Source organism: Empidonax traillii, unplaced genomic scaffold (genome assembly GCF_003031625.1).
Source record: "Empidonax traillii isolate 1590-97213 ecotype Southwest subspecies unplaced genomic scaffold, ASM303162v1 scaffold305:size1471525, whole genome shotgun sequence".
In the NCBI taxonomy this organism is placed as follows: domain Eukaryota; kingdom Metazoa; phylum Chordata; class Aves; order Passeriformes; family Tyrannidae; genus Empidonax; species Empidonax traillii.
This window is the reverse complement of record NW_020955498.1, coordinates 1,117,646-1,139,303: the sequence shown is the minus strand read 5'-3', so window position 1 is coordinate 1,139,303 and position 21,658 is coordinate 1,117,646. Positions and strand designations below refer to the sequence as shown.

At 39.9% G+C, this 21,658-nt stretch overlaps 1 protein-coding gene across 2 annotated transcripts in view; it reads right to left on the bottom strand.

Moving 5' to 3' along the window:
• The window catches only part of RERG (RAS like estrogen regulated growth inhibitor), a 100,372-nt gene that overhangs the window by 15,860 nt on the left and 62,854 nt on the right, over positions 1-21,658 (bottom strand). The window lies entirely within an intron of this gene.

The window sequence follows — 21,658 nt, the reverse complement described above, 5'->3', positions numbered from 1 at the left end:
TGGATGCTTTAGGTTTTCTATAAGCAGTAGAAAAAGAGCTGCCAGTCTTTGAACCAGGATGCTTCAAAATGAGGGTTGTTCAAAATTTCATTCTTGAAAACTTCCTCTTCAGATTGTAAATCAGGCAGAAATAATTGGTTAAATATCTTCCTTCTCTATTTTGGCATGCCTTCCTTGTAACAATTTACCTTCTATGTTTTGCTTACTTGTCACTTAAAACAAAGAGCTATAATATTTTAAACCAATGGTCAACAAATGCTATTAATCAACTTGCAGAAATAGAGAAAAAAGTTTAGATTTTGGAGCACTGGACAGCTAGTTCCTAGTTTCAGTTTATAGGCTAAGATTTTGCTACTTATGTTCTTATATTTATTTTTTTTTTCTGTCCTTCCACCCTTTTTAAAAACAATTTACATGGACTTTGATTATGTTCAAATGTAAAACTAAGCAGTGCTTTGAATTTCTAGTGAAATTCCAGTTAATTTCATTTCTAGTAAATGAATCATTTACTACTGCCAACTATTCAAAATCCTTTCTGCATTTCCAAGACGAAGCCAGTGATATCACTGCACTAGCTATGATTGCAGCCATTACAGCTGTAGAAAAAGTTTTCCTCGTCATCAGCCCTGGAGGACTGTTCACTCTTTTGGTTGTAGATGGACAGTAAAACGTGACAGCTAAACTCAGTTTTAATCCTTTTCAAAATTAAAGCTGTGAGAATACCCTATATCCCAGATTTCTGTGCCCAAGACTAGGAGAAGGCAACAGTCTGAAGAATAAATCTAATGACTTAAGATTGGCTTAATCAGACAAACAGAACATTAGTTTTCAGAAGATTAACTATGCCTCCTACTTGGAGGGGTAAGAAGAAGCTGATCCTAAGGAAATGAGATCACCACACAAGAGGCAATTTGAAATTGGTGTTATTTTAAGTTTCTATTTTCCTTAGGAAATACTTTTTTTTTTTTTTTTAACTCCTTGGCAGAAATGCTCTCCTTGTCCCTCAGAGTAGATGTGGCAATTCTTAGTTGAAGTACTTTTTCAAGTCATAGCCCTTAACACGAATGCCATTACAATACAAGATGACCTCTGTGTAGCTTATTTTCCATCTATGATGATGTCGCACCAGGACTTTTTTTCCCCGCACTTCTTATCTTAGATTGAATAGTTTAAACATTGCGATGTTTTGAAAATTGGTTCCTGATTCTTCTCTAATTGCTAGTTGTAGTTTCTTTCTCACCATTAAAAAATGCTTTCTTCTTTCACAGCCATGCTGTGAGGGAGAAGCAGTGATGTGTGTACCTGTGTTGCAGGGCCTGAGCCTGTGCCTGGACTTGGGAGTAGCTACTGAAGTGAGGAAAGGCAGAAGAGAGTGGGGAACCTGTCCAGCTATTTTTATATTTACACATGGTCCACTTAGTTGTGATAACCTTATGCTTACAGATGGAAATTGTTGGAGTGGAGGGTAAAATGCTGAACAGGACTGGAAAAAAGTCTCTCGTGCACTAATGTCTAGAGCAAGTGATAGAGAGCAGCAGCTCTGAAGGAGAAGAGGGAGAAGTGCTGATTTTGGAGGTAGCCCAAAAGAAGGAAGTGAGAAGGTGACAAGCAATGAGCAGGAAAAGTAGAACTGGACTGCAGCTGCTGAGATGAGCCTGGGAGGAGAAAGGTACAGGTATGTACAGAGGATGAAATGGTACAGGTGTGGAGTGCTGCAAAGGTGAAGAATTAAAGATCACAGATATAACATTTGGTAAGGGAAAAAACAGGTTGTATTTGTCTCCAGCACATAGAGATATATTATAAATAATCACATATGCAGGAGAGAGCTGAAGTAAAGAAATGAAGGATGGGAGGTGGCTGCCATGCACAGGGCCAGATGGCAATTAAGTCTCCCCGCTGGCAGGTCTCAGCAGGGAGCACAAAAAGCTCAGTGAGCTTGCTGGGCACTGCCAGTAATAAAGTACTTGCATAAGGCTTGCTTGGGCCTGGTGAAGGGAAGAAGAAAACACCTCAGTACAATCCCAGGTGAGTGGGAAGTGTCAGCTTCAGAGTCATGTTCTCTGTTCCAGTTTTGGGGGTGTGCACCTCAGGGCTGTGCAGAGCTGCTGCTCCTGCGGGGCTGGCTCTGCTCAGTCTCCCCTCTTCTGACCCAGCCAATTACTTCAAAATACTTCTACTCTCTTTCATGGCAATGATCACAGCCCATCCTATACAGCTTTTCACTTCCACACAGTTTTATGAGGCTAAATATTAGCACCTAGCTGCATTTCACAGCTAGCTGCTGATGGGGAACGTGAGATATTCTTGATCTGGAGTCTCTTCAGTTTATAAATATTGCAATCTATGTTGGGCAGGAAATCACTTTTGCCTTGTTTGGGGTGCTTAGCAGATGGGCCTCTGACCTCCAGTTGAGCATTAAAACAATGTAGGTGACTGCTGCCTGATTTGACTGAAAATAGTCAGTGACAGGAGAGCTGGGAAGGGCATCCAAGTGCTTGGGCTGTCACTCTGGAGACCAGCTTGCTGGCTCACGCTGCCTGCCCTAGCAATGATCCCTGAGAGCAGTGGTATTACTCTGGAGCCATGTTGTTTATGTTGAGCTCACATACTGCCAGATTACATCACTTTTCAGTAAAATAACTCTGCCAACAGAAGAATCAGAAGTGAGGACATTAGCAATTCACTACACTTAGAGCTGTAGTGCTCAAATTTCTGCTGCTGGTATAAATGATGCTTCAGGCAAAGCAGTAAAACTTTCCCCTGCCCTTAGCAATGCTGAATAGAAAGAGCTGAGATGGGCATTACTTCCTTCTTACCTTAGAAAATTTGGGTGTACCCTGTGACATGTTAGCCTTATTTAATATAAGGCTAATACTAATACTGAGCCAAAAATAGCCCAACTGACTAAAAAAAAAATAATCCAAATGCTAGGTTTTGATTCAAAATAACATTGAGGTTGAGACTGTCTGAAACACATTACTTTCTGACTAAATTAACTTGCTAATTCCAATATTCATATTAAAATAGCCATTTCCAGTGTTTATCCTCAAATGTATTTTGAAGCAACCAAGACTAGGATTGATGCAGTAGTTAATAGGAATGAATTTCGTAGCCCTCCACCTAGACTAGTCCAGGCTCTTCCCCAAACACTTACGGCTTGTGAAATACAAGAATTTTCAGGCTTAGAAGGAAAGAATCTCCAACAAACTGCATTTTGGATTCCCACTGTGTTTTTCAGAGACATGACCATTACCTATGGGAATTGATGTAATGTCCCAGCAAAGGAAGAATAGACTCATGTCTCTTTTTGCCTTTCCTTACACTCTCGTTTCCAAGTCAGCTGTTTTGTACATGGTATAAATTAGGGTAGAACTTGGCACAGGACTTCCATTCACTCATGTTTAAACCTTCTGCCTTAGAAGTTATTCTTGGAGAAGAAACATGACTATCTGTCAAATATATCTGAAGTGCAACTCCACTGAAGACAATGAATTTATATCAGAAATTAACTTGGCATATAAACTGAGATTACCAACCACGCAATTAATCAATTTCTTTCAAACTTGTGTGGCTGAGGCTCTTATTCAGCTTTCAAAAATCTCTGTCCATATCTTTTGGAACTTTTTTTCGGTGTGTGTGATATTTTGCATCTTGCTTTAGTTCTTTGTTTGGATTTAGTAACATAAATGCTCTTGCTAAATTTACAATCTGCCTGAATACATGTCTTCACAAATTTGGTATTGTTCCAGCTAATGCAAGCTGAGGTTTTGGGGAAGAAGAGAAGCAGTGTTTTATTTGAAAAACATCCCCCTTCCCAAAAAGCTACAGAGTTCAAAGTTATTCTAAGAAAATAACAGTTCAGCAGTGAAATGATGACTCTTTTATGCCACGAGAATTTTTAGCTGTAAAAAACTCTAAAGGTAGTCTCATTATTTAACTTATGAACAAATCCATTCCTGGTGCCATGATGATATGTCATAAGTAAACCATACTTGACAGAAGACACCAGACTGGTTAAAACCAAAGGTTATAAGGATCAAAAGGCACTTCACAAATGAAATATTTAGGGTTTTAAAGTACATATTTTTGTTAGAGTTCATCCCCCATTACCCTTTCATATTTTGGAATTTCAGTCGACTTGGAGCATCATGTGGTAAGTTCCAGCCTGCAGGATGGCAGTGCCTCTGGACTCTGGCATGCAATGTACTGCCTCCTTATGCAGTTCTGTGTCCAGTTTTAGGAAGAAATGGTTTGTTTTAAAAATAAAACCATAAGAACTTAATTTGCTCCTGAAAATGCAGATCACTTGGGGGTGTCTCTCTGTGTGTGTGTGTGTGTCGTTAAAACATGAAATTATAATACAGACTCCTTTTCTGATCCTGGTAAGTGATGGATATAAACATGCAGTTGTTACTTCTGCCTCTCCGTCTGTGGGCCTGGTTTGACTCAGCTTTGACAGTATCTCTGGCAATTCACTGATGTGGGTATATGACAGGAGAGTGAGACATTAACAGGAGGATTTCTCTGTGTTCTCTTCCTGTCTTGGACCTCACTGGTGGTCACTTCTGATGTTCAGATCTAATATAGTAAACTAGAAGTTTACTACAGTAAATTTAATGGAGCAAAATGAGATCAGTGAGGAAAAGGAAAGGAAGAACTGTTCCAAGTGTGAAATGTTCTGGTTTATACTGTCTTGCTGTCTCAAACTCTTCATACTTTATGCAGTTTGTAGTCACCGTCCTAAGCAATGAACTGTTCAGAAAAATTGCTGCTTATGTTTTTGTTTTCCTCTGTAAGTGCACAGGGAGGTCCTCCATTAATTGACAATATAAATACAAAGGCTATATATAGTTTTAATATATAAAGATCAGTTAAATATAAATAACAAAAGTATATATTCTTATGTATATACTGTATAACAATTTAGATATAACACTGTGTGTATATGTGTGTATATATATACATATATACTGTGCTATAGCAAGTACAGACTAGGATTAAACAGCTGTGTGATGAAATGCACTTCTCTTGCCCTTCAGGAGGTTAAATTGCTTAGCATAATGTAAGCTTTTTTTCTTCTGTGGTAATGGTGTGGACTATTACCATTAAAGTCAGATCTGTGGACTCAAATCTGACCACCAAAAACGGTTCAAATGTCTTTTTGTTCTGGTGGGTGTATAAAGAGACGGGAATACCTGTCTCAGATATCTATCTTAATCCCCACAACAGGATCATGGACTAAACTAACATTCCATGTTCAAGTATACTTCAAAACCACTAACATACTTTCAAATGAAAAAAAAAAAAAGCACAGTGTATTGGATTTATATTTACAGGAAATAATATTTTCCATGCTGAATGTGCACGTAGCAGGACTCCAAAGACTGTTCCAAATACTAATTCACTACATTGTTCATTTAGATGTCAATAACTGACCTTCTTCTGACAAGCTTTGGAAAGTCTGTCCTACTGTAGAAGTTACAGAGGCCATAGTCCTACTCATCTGTGGTTTTTAGCAGTCTTCATCTTTTGGCATGACCAAATTTCAGTGTATTTAGCATCACTGTAATTTTTTAAATTTCTACAAGGTTTTGCAGAGTACTTCTTTTGTTAGCAGCAATTTCAGTTTATCTCAGATGTAACTACATTTTAGTATTGTGGCAAATATGTGATTTTAGAAACTTTTACTGGAAAGGTCCTGGGGAAAAGTAACCTGTTTCAAGGAGCTGATGTGAAATTCTGCCAGTCCATGGCATGATGTATTTACAAATTCATCTCAACTGTCTTAATAGCGGACTGGAAGGAAGCACCACACCAGACTATTTTACAAGCTTAGGGGTGCTATCTGCCTTCACATGTCCAGGCACAGGGTCTTGTGGGTGCTCCAGCTCTTCTGCAACATCTAGCTATGCCTGGTCCTGCTTTCGTAGGCTTGCAGCTTTCACACAAATCAAGTCCAATGTTAAGGGACTGCCAGTATCTCCCTCCACTGATAGAGATGTCTGGACCCCAGGTTAAAATCAAAATTTATCACTACTCAGAAACTGGAGAGAAACCAGCCTTGACACGAGCCTGTTAGTGAAATGAAGGGCGCTTTCTTTATTCAGTATTGCATAGGGAAAACACAGGAGTCGTTTGTCAAAATCTTTGATTATAACCACATGCTAATGTTAATAGCAGGAAGTGACTCTTTTCTTGCTTCTGGTATGCTAATTTCACAGTAAAAGAACCTCTCCGTATATTCATCTGGATAGTCTACTGTGATATTCGCAAAATACACTGATTAGCAGCCATTCATCCCATCTCCACTGAACAGGAGTGTTTTTGTATTTATGTTCTGCCCATTGCTTTCAGTGATGGAGGCATTTTTTTACAATAGTTGCTGCATATGGAATATAAGCAGGAGGCTTAATTTACATTACGTTATCCCATTCCATAACAAATCATTCCAATATAAGGTTGGGGTTTTTTTCACAGGTCTCCTTCTTAAAAGATAAATGATCAGACTGGTGTGTATAATGGTTTTGATCATTTTAGGATCACAGCGTGTAATATCCATACTTTTACCATTTCTCCTCTCTTGACTTCATTGTATAACTTATGCCACCCCTTTTCTGAAAACTAAACTTTCTGGTTTGTTATTACTAACACATATGGTTTTCCAAAACATAGTTAATGGTAACACCTCCAGATGTGTGTCTGAGAGTATATTTGTGATGGAGAAAGCCATATGGATGAAATCACACAAATAACCATTCTATTTCTAGATAACTGACACAGGTAAGGTTTGAATTTTCATGCTATTTTGAAGGACACTGGGCAAAGTAAATTAGAATAGGATTCTCAGCATAAAACTTTGACATAAACCCCACCCCTCATCCCAAGATTAAAACCAAAAAAGTTAAGATTTGAGGGAGTGAAGGGGGGAAGAAAGAATGGGTGGAAAACTTTTTTCTTTAAAAATCTAGTTCATTAAGACAATGGCAAGATGTCCAAATTTTCAGGGGGCTGTAGCTTTTTTATATTTTATTTTCACAGAATCATAGAATTAACTGGGTTGGAAGAGACCTCTGAGATCATCAAGTCCAACCCTTGATCCAACCCCACTGTGATTACCAGATCATGGCACTCAGTGCCACATCCAGCCTCATCTTAAAAACCTCCAGGGATAGTGAATCCACCACCTCTCTGGGCAGCCCATTCCAATGTCTGATTACTCTCTCTGTAAAGAACTTCTTTCTAAGATCCAACCTAAACCTTCCCTGACAGAGCTTAAGCCCGTGCCCTCTTGTCCTACTGCTGATTGCCTGGGAGAAGAGACCAACCCCCACCTGGCTACAACCTCCTCTCAGGGAGTTGAAGAGAGTGATGAGGTCACCCCTGAGCCTCCTCTTCTCCAAACTAAACTACCCCAGCTCCCTCAGCATCTCCTCATAGGACTTGTGTTCAAGTCCCTTCACCAGCCTCATTGCTCTTCTCTGAACCTGCTCCAGCACCTCAATGTCCTTCCTGAACTGAGGGGCCCAGAACTGGACACAATACTCCAGGTGTGGCCTCACCAGTGCTGAGTACAGGGGAAGGATCACTGCCCTGCTCCTGCTGGCCACACTGTTCCTGATACAGGCCAGGATGCCATTGGCCTTCTTGGCTGCCTGGGCACACTGCTGGCTCATGTTCAGCCTCCTGTCAATCAGCACCTCCAGGTCCCTTTCTGCCTGGCTGCTCTCCAGCCACTCTGTGCCCAGCCTGTAGCGCTGCAGGGGGTTGTTGTGGCCAAACACAGGACCTGGTATTTCTTCCAGTGTTGACTTTAGAAAACATCCCACTCTCTTTTTATGATCAAATTAGTCTATCATCTTTAAAAGGAAAAAGAAAGAAAGGAAATGAAGGAAGGAATTCTATAATGCTTTCAATGGCAAGAAAATCTTCTGGTTACTGTCAAAGAATTTTTGTTGGAAAATTTTGAACATAAAGGCCAGTTTTTGGAAAATAGCTAGGTTTTTAGATTTGTCTTTCAAAGGAAATGGCTGAACACCTCATGATTTGCCTGCAAAAAATGTGCAATTCAGGGAATGCATATTTAAAAAAAACAAACAAACAGACCCCGATTTACTAAATTATTTATTCTTTTACTCACTGTTCTTTTATATTACACTGGAGAAATTCATGGAACTTAATTGTGTCTTTTTATCCAGATATCATTTTATGGGGAGATGGCAAAGATGCACTTTCTTGGCTGTAGCCTACACCAGCTATTCGGCTTCAGCTGATTTGTATGTATCAAAAGGGTTCAAAGTTGATTTTCCTCAGTGCTGAGCCCGACTCAAGGTACAGGCAACATGAGACCCTTGAGTGACAGTCCTGAAAGGAAGGGGTATCTGGCTGTTTTGGAGATGCCTTGAACTGCTCCTAGGACAGTGTGGAGCTGCTGCCTCATCCCTGCCAGGGCAAAGAGGGGAACATACATGAGGACCAGAAGGAGTTGCCATACTTACATGCACAGCTGGTGCCAATGCGGGGAGTTCTGTTGCTGTCCTATTATATTGGTTTTGGGGTTTTGTGGGCTTTTTTTGCATTTGGTCTGATCCCTGCTCTGTCCCCCCTTCCCATGTTCAAAAGGCAAGAGATGAACATGAGGAACTGGGGGAACGGAGAGGGAAGTGCAGATGCCTTATTTGAGAAGGTCTGCATGTTCTGGGAGGCCCGTGGACCACTTTCCCAGGGAGTAAGGGAGGGGGTGCAGTCTCATGACAAAAGGAGATGAAATTTTTCTTACAAATTGAAAAGACAATTCTGTGTGAGTCCTTGGTCGAGTAGGGACTGGTCTGCAAGGCCCAGCTGTCCTGTGAGAGCATCCTGGCTGCTGGCAGCAACCTGGCCATAAATCCTTAGCCCTGCTTGACGGGGAGCCTGATGGCAAGGAGCTCAAGGAACAAATTTGCCTCCTGCTGGGGTTAACGCTTGGTAGTTCTGTGCCTTGGCCAGTGTTTCATCATCCTGCTGATTGCTGTTCTTGCCAGCAGCAAAAGACATTTTGTTTCACGTGGTATGTTCTGGTATGACAAACCCATTCTGGAAAGGCACTCTTTGCTGCTAGGCTGAAGATTTAGAGTAACTCTAAATGCTTAAGTCTCCTGGCATTAATGCTGGATCACTGCCTGGTCTTGTAACTTTCACAGGAGCAAAAAGTACCTTTGTCAAGTGCATACAACTTTGCTACTGTTTCACTAATTCTGTATAAATCAGTACAAATGGTAACTAAAAATGGCATAAAGTGTACCTTCTCTCATTTGCCTCAGAAACTCAGTGATGGAAAGGCATGCAGAACTCTGTATTTCATTTTGGTACACAACACTGGGTGTTTCTGTGTGGTCAGAGTCTGAAGACTAGCTGTCACTCTCTTCTTCTAAGCTTGACTGTAATAATTCTCATCTTATTTATAGTCTATATAAACTGTATCAAATGAGACTACAGCTTGTATCAAAATAAAAACAAGCTGTTCCTTGGTTTTTTCTATATATAGAAAAATATACTTAATATATACTTGATATACCTAATTTCTTTTACATGCACACCTTGGCTTTCTGCATTTGGCTCCATGGAAATGTCAGATAACCTGGAAAAACTTTGCATTGCAATTACAATCTAGCTAGAGTAGATTATACAGGAAGATCTTGAAAGATCATATGTCCTGTGGACTTTCCGTCTTTCTTTGACAAAAGAGCTTAGTTGAACACTAGAAGTTCATATTAGCCCTACTGATTGATGTGCCACAAATCAGTTGATAGATACATGCCTGTAAGGTGCCTGTGTCACAGGGAGATGAAGAATCAAGGCAACACAATATATTGAAAACTGACACATGGATTTTTCATGATCCTCTTTTTTTTTATGAGCCAGATGACACAAACATTGATAAATGTTACATCTTTTTAATACAGTGCACAATAGAATATTTATGGGGACTCATTTTTTTTTCAAAATCGGCTATTAGCTGATTTTGTACTGCAGCTCCTTGGCTAACCGGAATTTAGGGAAGAGGGTAAGGAATTGTTTTCTTTCTGACGAGCTCATTGCCAAGTACCTGAAGAAATTCCCAGAGGAATGGAGGAAAGGCATGTGAGAACAAAACAGTGACCCACAACGGTTTTCAGGCTTGTGTGACTATTTACTAGCAACATATGTCTTCCGGCTGCCTCTGGCATCTCATGAAAAGTGGTGGCAAATGTCCTGATGATGGCTGTTCTCGTGTTTTAGCTATTTTGGTTTTTTACCCTCCCTCCTTTTCTATGTTGTAATGATATCTGCTCCTGTTATTTGCATGCCACTTGGAATCTCAAACTTTTGTTTGTACCAGCAATTTATTTTTTATTGCAACAAATAGCTTTGCCATTACACTTTGAGAATTAAGAGACACGGCAGCAGGAGCAGAAGAGCTCTTTAAGAGGTATCATGTCCAAAGGACGGTTTGTGATACTGGAGAAAATGAAAGTGAACGACAGAATGGCTATGATTAGCAACTGAAGTAAAATGGAAGGTAAACATTCTGGACCACGTATTACTTTCTCACAGTAAAAAGAACTCTGTTGCAAAGTGGAGAAATGATTAGCTGAAGAAGAAAGTTCAGTCTGAATAAAGGTTTTCTGACATACTCAGAAATGCTGAGTATGTAGAGATGCTCATTCCTAGAGGCAAAAAAGTGACTTTTTGGGAGATTGGACTGGTAGCTACCTCATAGTATCTTAGAGTATCACCCCAGCATCACCTCTTTTCTTTTGTGGAGCAGGCTGGAGGAGCAGGTGTGGGTGGAAAGTAACTTTTTCATAAATCACTAATGACCAAAGCCTGTTTATGACTGAAGCCTACCTGGTGATCTGCCTGATCTCACATCACTGCTCATTCCATACAATCTCTGTCAGTAGGAAGATTAATTAATCCCAGAATCTGGAAGTAGTGCTCAGAGCATGTTATGATAGGCAAAGATAAATACTGCCAAGTAGTCCAGCCAGTATACTACAGTTTGGTGTGCTTGCTTCCCAGTACTAGTAACAGCATTAAATGAATTTAAACTAATTCATTATTTTGATAAACAACTATCATCTCCTATCTCTGGCTGCAACTACAGTTTTATGAACACCCATTTGGTGCCTATAATAATGTAGGGGTTATTATTAGCCTTCTGCTAGGAATTTGGACACACAATCCTGGGAACTGTTCAGAGTAAACTTTAAAATTATGTGTGTGTGTGATGGGGGGGGAAGCACGATCTAAATTTAAATGGTAAATTTCTGCTTTCATTTTCAATGCTTAAGGGCATTCAGCTAATAAACATCACATCTTCAAACAAAGTGAAAGACACAGCAGTAGATAATGGATGTTGTAAAACCTCTGACTTATCTCAAGTCTGCAATTTGGGGGATTAACATAACTTAGTTTATGATGTTCATCACAGCTGCCAGGAGACCTGGCCCTGCCTCCCACAAGTGCAAGAGCTACAGGAAGTGCTCTTCTGGTCTCAGCTGGCTAATTAACAATACTTATTTAAAAATCTATATTAAGCGGAAACTCTGCTACATTCATCAATGCTGAATAATGAGTTATACCCCAAAAATCTGAGGTGCTATCTGTGTGAGATTCTCTTGTCCATAGAAATTACACAGATAGGAAAGATAACTAGTCATATATTCAAGACTCTTTCAATTATCTCATTCAGTGGTTTATCCAGTTTGAAGTGACCTTAGTGATGGATTTTCTTCATTCCGATTACATGAGATTGCAAACACCAAGTTCCTGTTTGTTCTAGGGGGACTTAAATCCCACGGCAGTTTTGCAAGTGGATTGCCATCTTTCTCTTCGTATTTTCCTCCATCCTGAGGCTCAGTAGGTAATGCTACCTCAGTGGATAACAGTGTCAGGGCTTCAAAGATCCTCCAGGACTAAGGAAGCTTGATACTAGCTTCTATTATTTTATCAGGCCAGCCTGACAAACCTCTCATTGCTAAGTTTTTCTTTTAATGCTTTGTTTTAGGAACACTTCCTCAGTTTCACTCCATGTTCTTTTTAGAGTGAGTAGAGAGAATATAAACAATTCCCTTTCTCTGCCAGCATTTGAATAAGACAGTATACATTTACTTTTCCTGTTACTGACTTGCAGAGTGCCATACACTGACTGCAGTAATCTGCATTTGCTTTGCTGTTCACAAGGACATCATAAGAGCCATAAGGAAACACAGCCATGGGAATCTACAGTTTGACAAGTAAGAAAACCTCCAATTACTAGTAATGAAAGCTGATGCAGCTGCTAAGAGAGCCAGTCCAAGAAGTGATTTACATTCCTTACTTCACCACGCTTTTTGTTTGGCTTTGCCTAGAATAATGGGTGATTACATATTAAAGCTATTGGTGCCTGGCACAACAGAGAGATAGCCATCATGATGCCCAATAGCCTTTCAGTGGTGTTGGTCTCTAAGGACTGCCCTTTCCCAGTGTAATCCCATTCATTTCCTGCCCACCAAGTCTTCTTGTCACTCCCCAGTCTGTAGCTGTCCAACTCCACCCACTCAGCCATGCTGATTCAGTTGGGGGGGGGGGGGGGTGGACTCCATGCAGAATTCATGAAATTATCGTGATCCAACCTCAAAACTGGTTTGGGGTTTATTTTGTTGTTGGGGGTTTTTGTTGGTTTGTTGTGGCTTAGGTGTTTGTGTCTGGGTTTTTGTTTTTTGTTTTTTGTTTGTTTGTTGCTTGGTTTGGTTTTTTGTTTGGTTTTGGGGGTTTTGGTAGGTTTTTGCTGTGTGTTGTGTTGCTGGTTTTTTTTTTTATTATTTGGGTTTTTTTAACTCTGACCATTCTACTTATCCCAAAAAAGGCACAGTGCCTCCAACAGCCAAAATGGGTAAAGTGAGAGCAGAAGGTGGTCTTGTAAGAAAGGTTCAGAATGCTTGAAAGGGCTTTGCTGCTAGAGAAAACACACCCCACACCTGGTTATTTCACCTACACTAGGACATTTCTAGAAATTTCTTTTGAGACCTAGCTTCTTCTTTCAGCCACTGTGCAGCTGTTGAAAAATTTGGTCTCTAGTTTCTCTGTACATTCCTCGATTTCATCTGGAGCCTGGGTGTAATGCTATTGCTGCTGGGATAAATGGAGCATCACTGCCAACAGACTAATGGTGACAAAGCAGAAGTGCTTTAGAAATATAAATAGTACTTGGATCTGAAACAATGCTTTCACAAATGTACCTGTAGAAGCTGTATTTTCAATGAGCTGCTTACAGACCACAAGAATAGTCTATAATCGTTGGTTCCTTACGGGAGGCAAATTTAGTTGGTATTTTTAACTTTCCCGATGCACCCTGATTTAGCCTCCCCAGGAGATAAAGATGAGTCCTGTGGTCTCACAAGTAACTCTGCTGTGAGGTGGGTTGAACTCTTCAGCTCCAGCTGAGTTCAACCAAAGCTCAAAGCTTTGCTTTTTTTTACAGGAGCAAGGGTTATTTGTTTTTAAGTAGTCTTAAACCTTCTCTTTATTGTTTTGGCTTCATATAGAAGAAAACACATGATCTTTAAACTCTGCTTACATGTACTGTCTTACCCTGTCCTGCCCTTTAGATGGCAGAACGCCTGGGAGTGCTGTGGCACCTCCTGCTCATCCACCTAAGGCAGATGTGTTGAAGCCTCAGCGGCCTGGAGCTCGAGGGGGAACAGTAAAAACCAGTCATACTGCTCCTGCCCCCTAGCAGCATTGCTCTGTCATTCTCCCACTCTAGCCAGGCTTAACTACTTATCTGCTCTACCTGTTGTCCTGGAGGATGAGCAGTCAAATAGCAATTCCTGCTCTCACCGCTGTTATCGAGATCAGAGCTCAAGGAGGAATTTTGTTATTCCGCCTCATTCTCCGAATTCCCTTCCCTCCCATTCTTCAGGGTTTAGCCCAAGAGAAGTGGCACAGAGAGCTGAATAATTCAGTACTCTAAAGGAATGAGAACAGTCCGGTCAAAAAAGGTGGAAACAATATAAGCTCATTTTAATTAGATAAAGGACAGAATTTAAAGATATGTTACTCGTTGATACAGCAGATAAGGCCAGGTCTATGTGTTTGGAAAAGCAGAGAAGCAGCAGGCCCATTGTGACCCATTGTCAGATAAGCCACTAAGACAGAAAGCATTGGCTGGAAAAAAAGATAAAAAAAACATTCCTGGAAATAAAGATGACAATGGAAGGGCATAAAACTCACATGCCACTGAAATTATTCTTAGAGGAACATGCATCAGAAGGCTATTTTCGATTGGGCTGTTAAATTGTTCCACAGCTGGGAAGTGCTCTGCCATTGCTTAAGGTAGCCAGATATATTTCAGGGATTACTTTTGTGCTGAATGCAGCCCAAGGCACAACCTACCGGAGTCATCAACAAGTTTGCCTTTCTTTGTGTAGATTGAAGCTCATGCCTCCAGGGAGTTGTTTAGGTGCAATGAGATAAGTAATGTTCTCAAATTGATACCAGCAGCTGACCCAACCCTACTAGAAAGAAGTTTGACTGAAATCCCTTTGCCTGCAATAGCTGGAAATGAGGCTTAGGTTACATTCCTGAACCACAGAGTGGTCTCCTAAAGAGATAGCTTTTCCTCTCCCAAATGTCTTCAGCGTGAGGGTTCTTGCAAACATTCTGCTAATTTTTCAAGTGCTTCCTTTGCTATTCATGGCTTGAAAAAGCTTGCCTGTGTCTGGAAAATCATCTTGCATGTAAATTAAAGTACAACTGCTATGTGTCAACAGCTCTCCTGTGGATAGGCTTACTCCTGGTATTTCTCTTATGAAACTTGGCTAAACAACATCACTTCCAAAATCACTGGGAAAAGGAGTACTAGGCCAGATTCTGACTTATTGGGTAGAAAGTGCCTCAAAAAAAATGGCTGGCTACTTTTTCTCCCTAGTCTTTAATTGTTTGGCCCTGCTTGTCTGGGCCTTCCACAACTGTCTAGGTAGTGCTGGTGGGGAGCATCGCAGCCACTCACTAGTTACTGCTGGAGTGAGAGTTAGGCACTTGCTGTGGATTGTGCTTGGAAGTGCTTTATAAGTGTCCAGTCCTGGTCAAAGGCATCACTCCAAGTGCTTACCTGTCGCTTCATGCCATTCTCACTAAGCCAAAGCCCTCATCTATTTATTCCCAGCCGATCTTTCTTCAAGCTATACTAATTTACTGAAGTAAGCACTTTGCTTAACAGAGGAGGAAAACAACATCCCACAGATGTCCATAAACAGACAGCTAATGAAACATGGACAATAATTTCTAGCTAGGATTAGACTCAGCTGTGGCTTCATTATGGCCTTGCCCCACCAGACTTGAGCTTGATTCCCACTAGCTGTGACCAGAGCATATAACAAGTGCCATATGGACATGCTGCGAGGCACAACAGGCAACTAATGAATCCAGTGTTGCATCAAAGTGGCAAAGTGCCAAAGGTGTCATGGTAAAAGCACTGGTTTAGTACAGTCACTGGCTGAGGGGTAGTGGACAAGACAGGGTAGTTAAATTTATGTAAGGGAAGTAGAGGAAATACGTAGAGAAAAAAGAGTATCATTATGACCACCATTGCCCTTGTCAGTAGGGCACTGATTGGAACTTTTTTCATCAAAATGTCGCCATTTTAGGTTATTGCCCCTTAAGTGACCCCTCTCATTTTGTGAAAGAAAACCTGAAATACTTCAGATGTAGGTAAAATTTCACAGCAGGATTACCCATCATTCTGTTTGTTCTATTTTAGTTCTTTTGTCCTTCTAAGAAGAACCTTTTTTCTTCTCCACTAGAAAGATTTAACACAGAAAAATATGATAACTTTTCTGCTAACTAAGGTCTGAACTAGTTCTAAGTAATACTGTTCTCATACACTTTTTTCCCCTTACTCATCCAAGTAGTGTATGCCCAATTTCCCACAGATCTGTAGATCTGAGTCTTGATTCTCCAATATAGACAAGTAAGTTGTGATCCACCCATACAGAGGACAAATCTATGATTTAAGCCAAATTACATTTATTTTACTCCATTTGAAAAGATTATGTACTATATACATTTTTCTTATGCTTCTCTCCAATAGGACTTGAATTGCAGCAAGTATGCATTTTTTTTTCTCGTTTGGTCAGTTAATTATCATTAAAAGGAGGCTGATAAGTAACTAATCACTCCATAGACTTGGTGCATGGCTACACAGCCCATGGGTCTTTTCCACAAAGTCTTGGCAAAATAATTTTTCTGCTGGTCTGTAAGATCGTAAAGTCTATTTGTCTCCAAAAGCCCAACGTGAGCAAATTCCTCTAATATCATATGGTCTATGGTTGTCAAAATTCTGCATGACACCAACTTAAAAGATTAGGAAATCATTAAAAGGCATTTGAAAGATTTCCCAATCACTTCAGTGAGGTTAGTTTTTCATTCAAAGGCCTAGTTCCAGCATCAGCCTCTGCTGAAAATTCTCATTTACCATAAGCATAAGTATTTTTAAGCTTTTCAGATGCAAATATGGACATACTGAATAAAAATTTTGGCCCTCAGTCCCTGTTTATAACTTGAAGTTTCTATCATTTTTATTATTTCCTAGAAGAGGTACAACCCTTACAAGCTTTGCAAGTATTAATGCACTCGTGCCAGTTTTGACTTTCATTATATATTATATAGCAATATATATAATTATTCCTATAACTTCTATTTAAAATAATTAGAAGTTCTGTGCATTAATATGGAATTTCATGGACAGTACTATATTATAAGGGACAGTAAAGCAGAGGTGAAAAAAACACAGAAATAAATCAGGCGCAAGCACAAAAGTGTTAAAAGGTTCTTTTTCCTCAGAGGTAATTATGCTAACAATGTTTTTCTTTGAGAAAAAGAAGTATAATTTTCAACTGCAAATTGTATTAGCAGTACTCAAAGACAACTAAGAGGGGCAATTCAGAGGCTGAAAAATCGTTAGGAACCTTCACACAATTTTGAATTAGGTTCTTAAACCTAAACAAATTGGTGCCCAAGCTCCTGCAACCAACTTACTCAGCAGACATGAAAGTATAGTTGGTCACTTGCACAGTCAGCTAAACATGAGAAAATTTGGAAGCTTAGGCTGATATCAAAGATGTGTAAGGGATCTACTTCCTACAGCTGGCTTTAACCTTGGAAGACCAATTTCTTTAAGATTTTTCTGTCTATTTGATAGATTAGGCCTCTGCATTGGCTTACAATCTGGAGGACCCCATCTCTGTCCCCTGGATAAAGAGCTGCAGGAGCTAATGCCCACATTTAGGAGTATTCTCCCTGCTTTTCCCATCACATATATTCAGCTTCCAATACTGTTAAGGATGTTCGGGGTCCTTGTGAATGCAGGGTCCTTTTGGCATACTGTAGGAAGGTTAGGGACAGATCAAGACTCTCGGTGAGTAAATGTGGTTCTTTCACAATTAAGAAAACTTGTCTCCTTTTCTGAGTAAGAGATGACAGAAGTGAGGGCCCAAAACAATCAGCACCAACCAACCAGGTTGGACTTGTGTTTGAATTGCAGAGTGAGAGATTTACCAGCCTAAATAAAAGCTGAATTTAGGCTTGACCTATTTGATTCAAGTAAAAAGTATTGAAGTCTGAGCTTTCCTGTGTGTTAACAGAAAAGGGCTGCATGGAACCAGAAGCAACTTACTGTGAGCAGGATAAAGAGAGAGAAAGAAGCAAGAAATGTCAGTAGGAAAGGAGAGCAAACACTGTCACAGTCAAATGCAGCCACAATTCCAGCTAAAAGACATACCAGAAAAACCGAAAAAGCTCAACAGAACCGCAAGATTCATCTTTCTTCAGAATTCCTATTTTGCTATTTAAGTCCATATATAAAGTAGATAGGACAGGGATAGAGAGGAGTGACCATTAAGCACCAGCTGGAGACTCTAGATCTTCAGTCTACAGCAAAGAAACACCAAATTAGACCCAAGCAAATGATTCCTCTGATCTTCAGAGGCACTACTGGATGCCGGCTATATCTGACATTCAAATGAAAGCAGAGCAGAGAGTCATTCACACAGATAGTGAAGGCAATCTCCTGGCCACAATGCCTTTTTTTCCATTCTAGCCAAGCTTTAATGCATTAATTTTGGTGAGTTACTGTAGAGGCCTTCAGACCAGAGCACTGGCTGTGGAGGATCCCCATGTCTCCAGAAACCTTCCCTTTTTTTTTGCCAGCTGGATGACAGGCTACTGCCAGCAAATCACACAAAAATGGCTATGGCACATAATTAGATGAAGCCCAGGGACTCTAGAGTGCTTTGCACGGTATCTCTGCTTTGCACTCAATCATAACAGCCTGCTGAGCAGATCTGCTGCCGTTTAATTAGAGCGTCTGGGTCCACCTCCTGTTCCTCTGTAATAACATTAGTCAGAAGTGAATTGTCTGGTTCCTGCCTCTCCTAGGCTAGCGTGAGCTACTGATGTAGAGCTGGCCAGATTGGTTAATTGCAACCCTGACTTTTAAAGGTCAAGTCTTACAGAATCTAATAACATTCAGAAGATTTCCAAAACAAGGTAGATTGGATAGAAGAGCCTGGATTCCTCCCATGAGACACTGCCTATTGAGCTTTGGGACAAAGCAACCACCCTTCAGCAACCCTCAGTGGAGCAGCTGGCCAAGGCCAGCCACCATGGCCAGATGGTAAAGGGCACCTTCAAGAGCAGCAGCTTTCTCTTGGGTTTTGAGCAGCTGGCACGGTGCAGGGCTGCACTGGCTTTTGGAACTGTGCACTTCAGGAGAGAGGAAGAGCAAGGGAAAAGTGTACCTAAAATGAAGCTATAAAAACAAGTTACTACTCAGCTGATTTGCCCTTATGTAAGGCAGTGCATCATATCCTAGAAACTCTCAATCCTTGACTTATCCTAATAGGAAAACTGAATGGTTGCTCAAGCAATGCTTGTTAGGTAGAAAACCTCAGAAACCTGAAAACTGGCTTGGGAAGAATAAGATGTTTCAGTAAAGGGGACACATCCTCAGTTTCATGCATGCTTTAACTGTTCTAGTGAGGAAAGTAGTAGGTCTGCTGAGAGGGACCTAACTCAGATGTACAGTTTATATGGTTTATTCATTGAAGCTAATAACCTCTATACTTGGAAAGTAAATTCTCTTCTGCTTTACCCTTCTTCATAGGGGCAAGCCCAGTAACCTGAACTGTAAGCACCTCTCTTATGGCAGAAGAGGGGAGATAGCTGAGGGCAATTGCTGCCGTTTTTCCCTCCCAGAGCTCCCTGGCAGGAAGGAAGGGAGATCCTCAGCTGGGACGCTTCTTCTTTCCCCAAATATATAATTTTCCTCATGCAAACACTTGAACGAAACAGCTGAAAATCCTAAAAATCTCCAGTCCTTCCACTGTTCCTAATCCAGCCTGCCCTGAGCCAGGTGGCCTTCATTGCAAGAGCCACAGAAATGGGGAAGTTTTGAGAGACATCAAAGAGGAGCTTTTGTTCTGCTGCTTCCAGAAGAAGAATAGTCTATCTGTTTAATTACAGCCGGGACTTCCATTTCTCTTCTTGGCAGACAGCCTTGTCTAAAATCTTTCATTTGCCAATTCACAACTGAATTTATACAAGATGAGTAGATTTTTTTTTTTTTGTCTTTCTGTGGTTGAGAGTTTTCTAACATTGTTTAGCAAGTAAAAAGTTTGAATAATTGCATTTACATTTTCCTTGATTTTCTTCATCCTTTTTTTTCCCCTTCTTATTGAGTTTCTAAGGGCCTTTTCCTTGAATTTTTGCCTGATTTTGCACATGCTTATTTTAAACTGATTTGCATGTAAATGATGTTCAACCACAAATGTAGTTTGGGTAAGATGTTTACAAACTGATATTAAAACACTCTGCTTGTTTGCACAAAACAGTAATTGAATAAACACCAGTTATTAGTTTACTTGCGTATTTGCTTTGCAGTCTTTCTCTTGGTTTCCACAAATAACATAGCGATATTTGTTCTATAATTAATAACATTTAGAATAGTCTAAAATAAATAAATAAAATTCTTGGTGTGTTCCCTTCATAAGAATATGGGTTTTGTAAGAGTGTAAGAGTAAGACTTAAGAGTGTAGCTTTAGTTTTTCTTACTATTGCTGTCTTCTCGATTATTCATAACCTTTAATTTTTTTGGTTACATATTCACCCACTGAGCCCTGTCTTTTTTTGTTGTTGTTTATTCTCCAGTTTCCTCCACTATACTCACTTTGCCTACAGCATGCCACGAAACTAATAAAAGAAAGCCTGGCATAAATGTATTTATGTTTTAGGTACTGAAACAAATGTTATACTTCAGATTTTTGCTACAGTCTTTCTACGTCAATAAGAACTTTCATTCACAAAAACCCAAGGGTATGCTGTGGTTCTTTGCAATCATATAAATTTATAACTTTTTGATTTGTTTGTACTTCAGTTGCAGCTTCCAGATCCCTTTTGGCATTACTCTTTTCTGAGTTTCTCACCTAGCGTCTGAATCTCATTCTTCCTGCTTATTACCCTGACTTCCTATAAGCTAAATTTTGGATTCCTAAATCCTGCATATGTATCTAACAGCCTTCAAAATATTTTCCCTGTCCTGCCAGTTTATTGCTGATAAACAATTAATGTTTCCTGTTTTCCAGTTAATGATTCACAATTAGAGACTTGCAAGTAGCTTCTATCCATGTAATGTTTTCAGCTATATAAGCAAGTTGATACAAATATTTGGTATGAGGTGTTTTGTTACATAAGTCTTTTTTCACCCACAGTTCTGCAAGATGACCTATTCACTAGAAGAACATATTTCACCACTTTTTGATAAACACAAGGTGTATGGATATGGCATAACAAGCTGAAAGCCACCCTGGAAACTTGATGTAGAAAGAATCTCCAGTTCTGGACTCCATCAGGTAATGCTACCATGGGACATTTTGCTGTGTAGGCTGAATTTTTTTGTAATGTTAAGACTTTATTACCTATATTTTTTTCATAAAATATAAAGTATATTACATCCATTAAGTATATTTCTATGAGGAAAAACAGCATTCAGAGTTACTTTGAATACCGTCTTTCTGGTTTACATCTTTCATCCAAACTAATCTATCTATTTGTTTCTGTTACTTGAAGCTTCTCTGTAAACTGAAATTGCTCAGCATTTCTTTTGAAGTTTGAAATAATTCCCTCAACTTACTTTTCCCATCATTTTTTCATGTGCTTCTGCTCTGGTTGGCTTTGAGTGAAATCAGGAGAAAAATAATGAAGTTTCCTCACAGAAGATTCTCTTAAGATTCCGATATTACTTGTTCAACCAGAGGTAGGTTGCAACAAAGCATCAAGACATTCTGCACATGCACCCACAGTCCTGAGTTCTTTTGGCACTGACATGCAGCACTAAATAGCGTACAATGTGCAGGCTCAGGAAGAGCAGCTGCACTGTCTAAATGCTGTTATTTGACAAGCCCTCCAAACATTGCAGAAGTTCAAAGCAGGCTTTGATTAGATTGAATATTCCTTCAATTTGCTATATCAACTCACTCTCTTTTAGCATTAGTATGCACTTAAAGCAACAAACAATGCAAGGTGTATGACAGCAAGGGTATGCCAAAAATTCAGATGCCATGTGGGGGAAAAATAGTAGGCTCATAATATTGTGCCT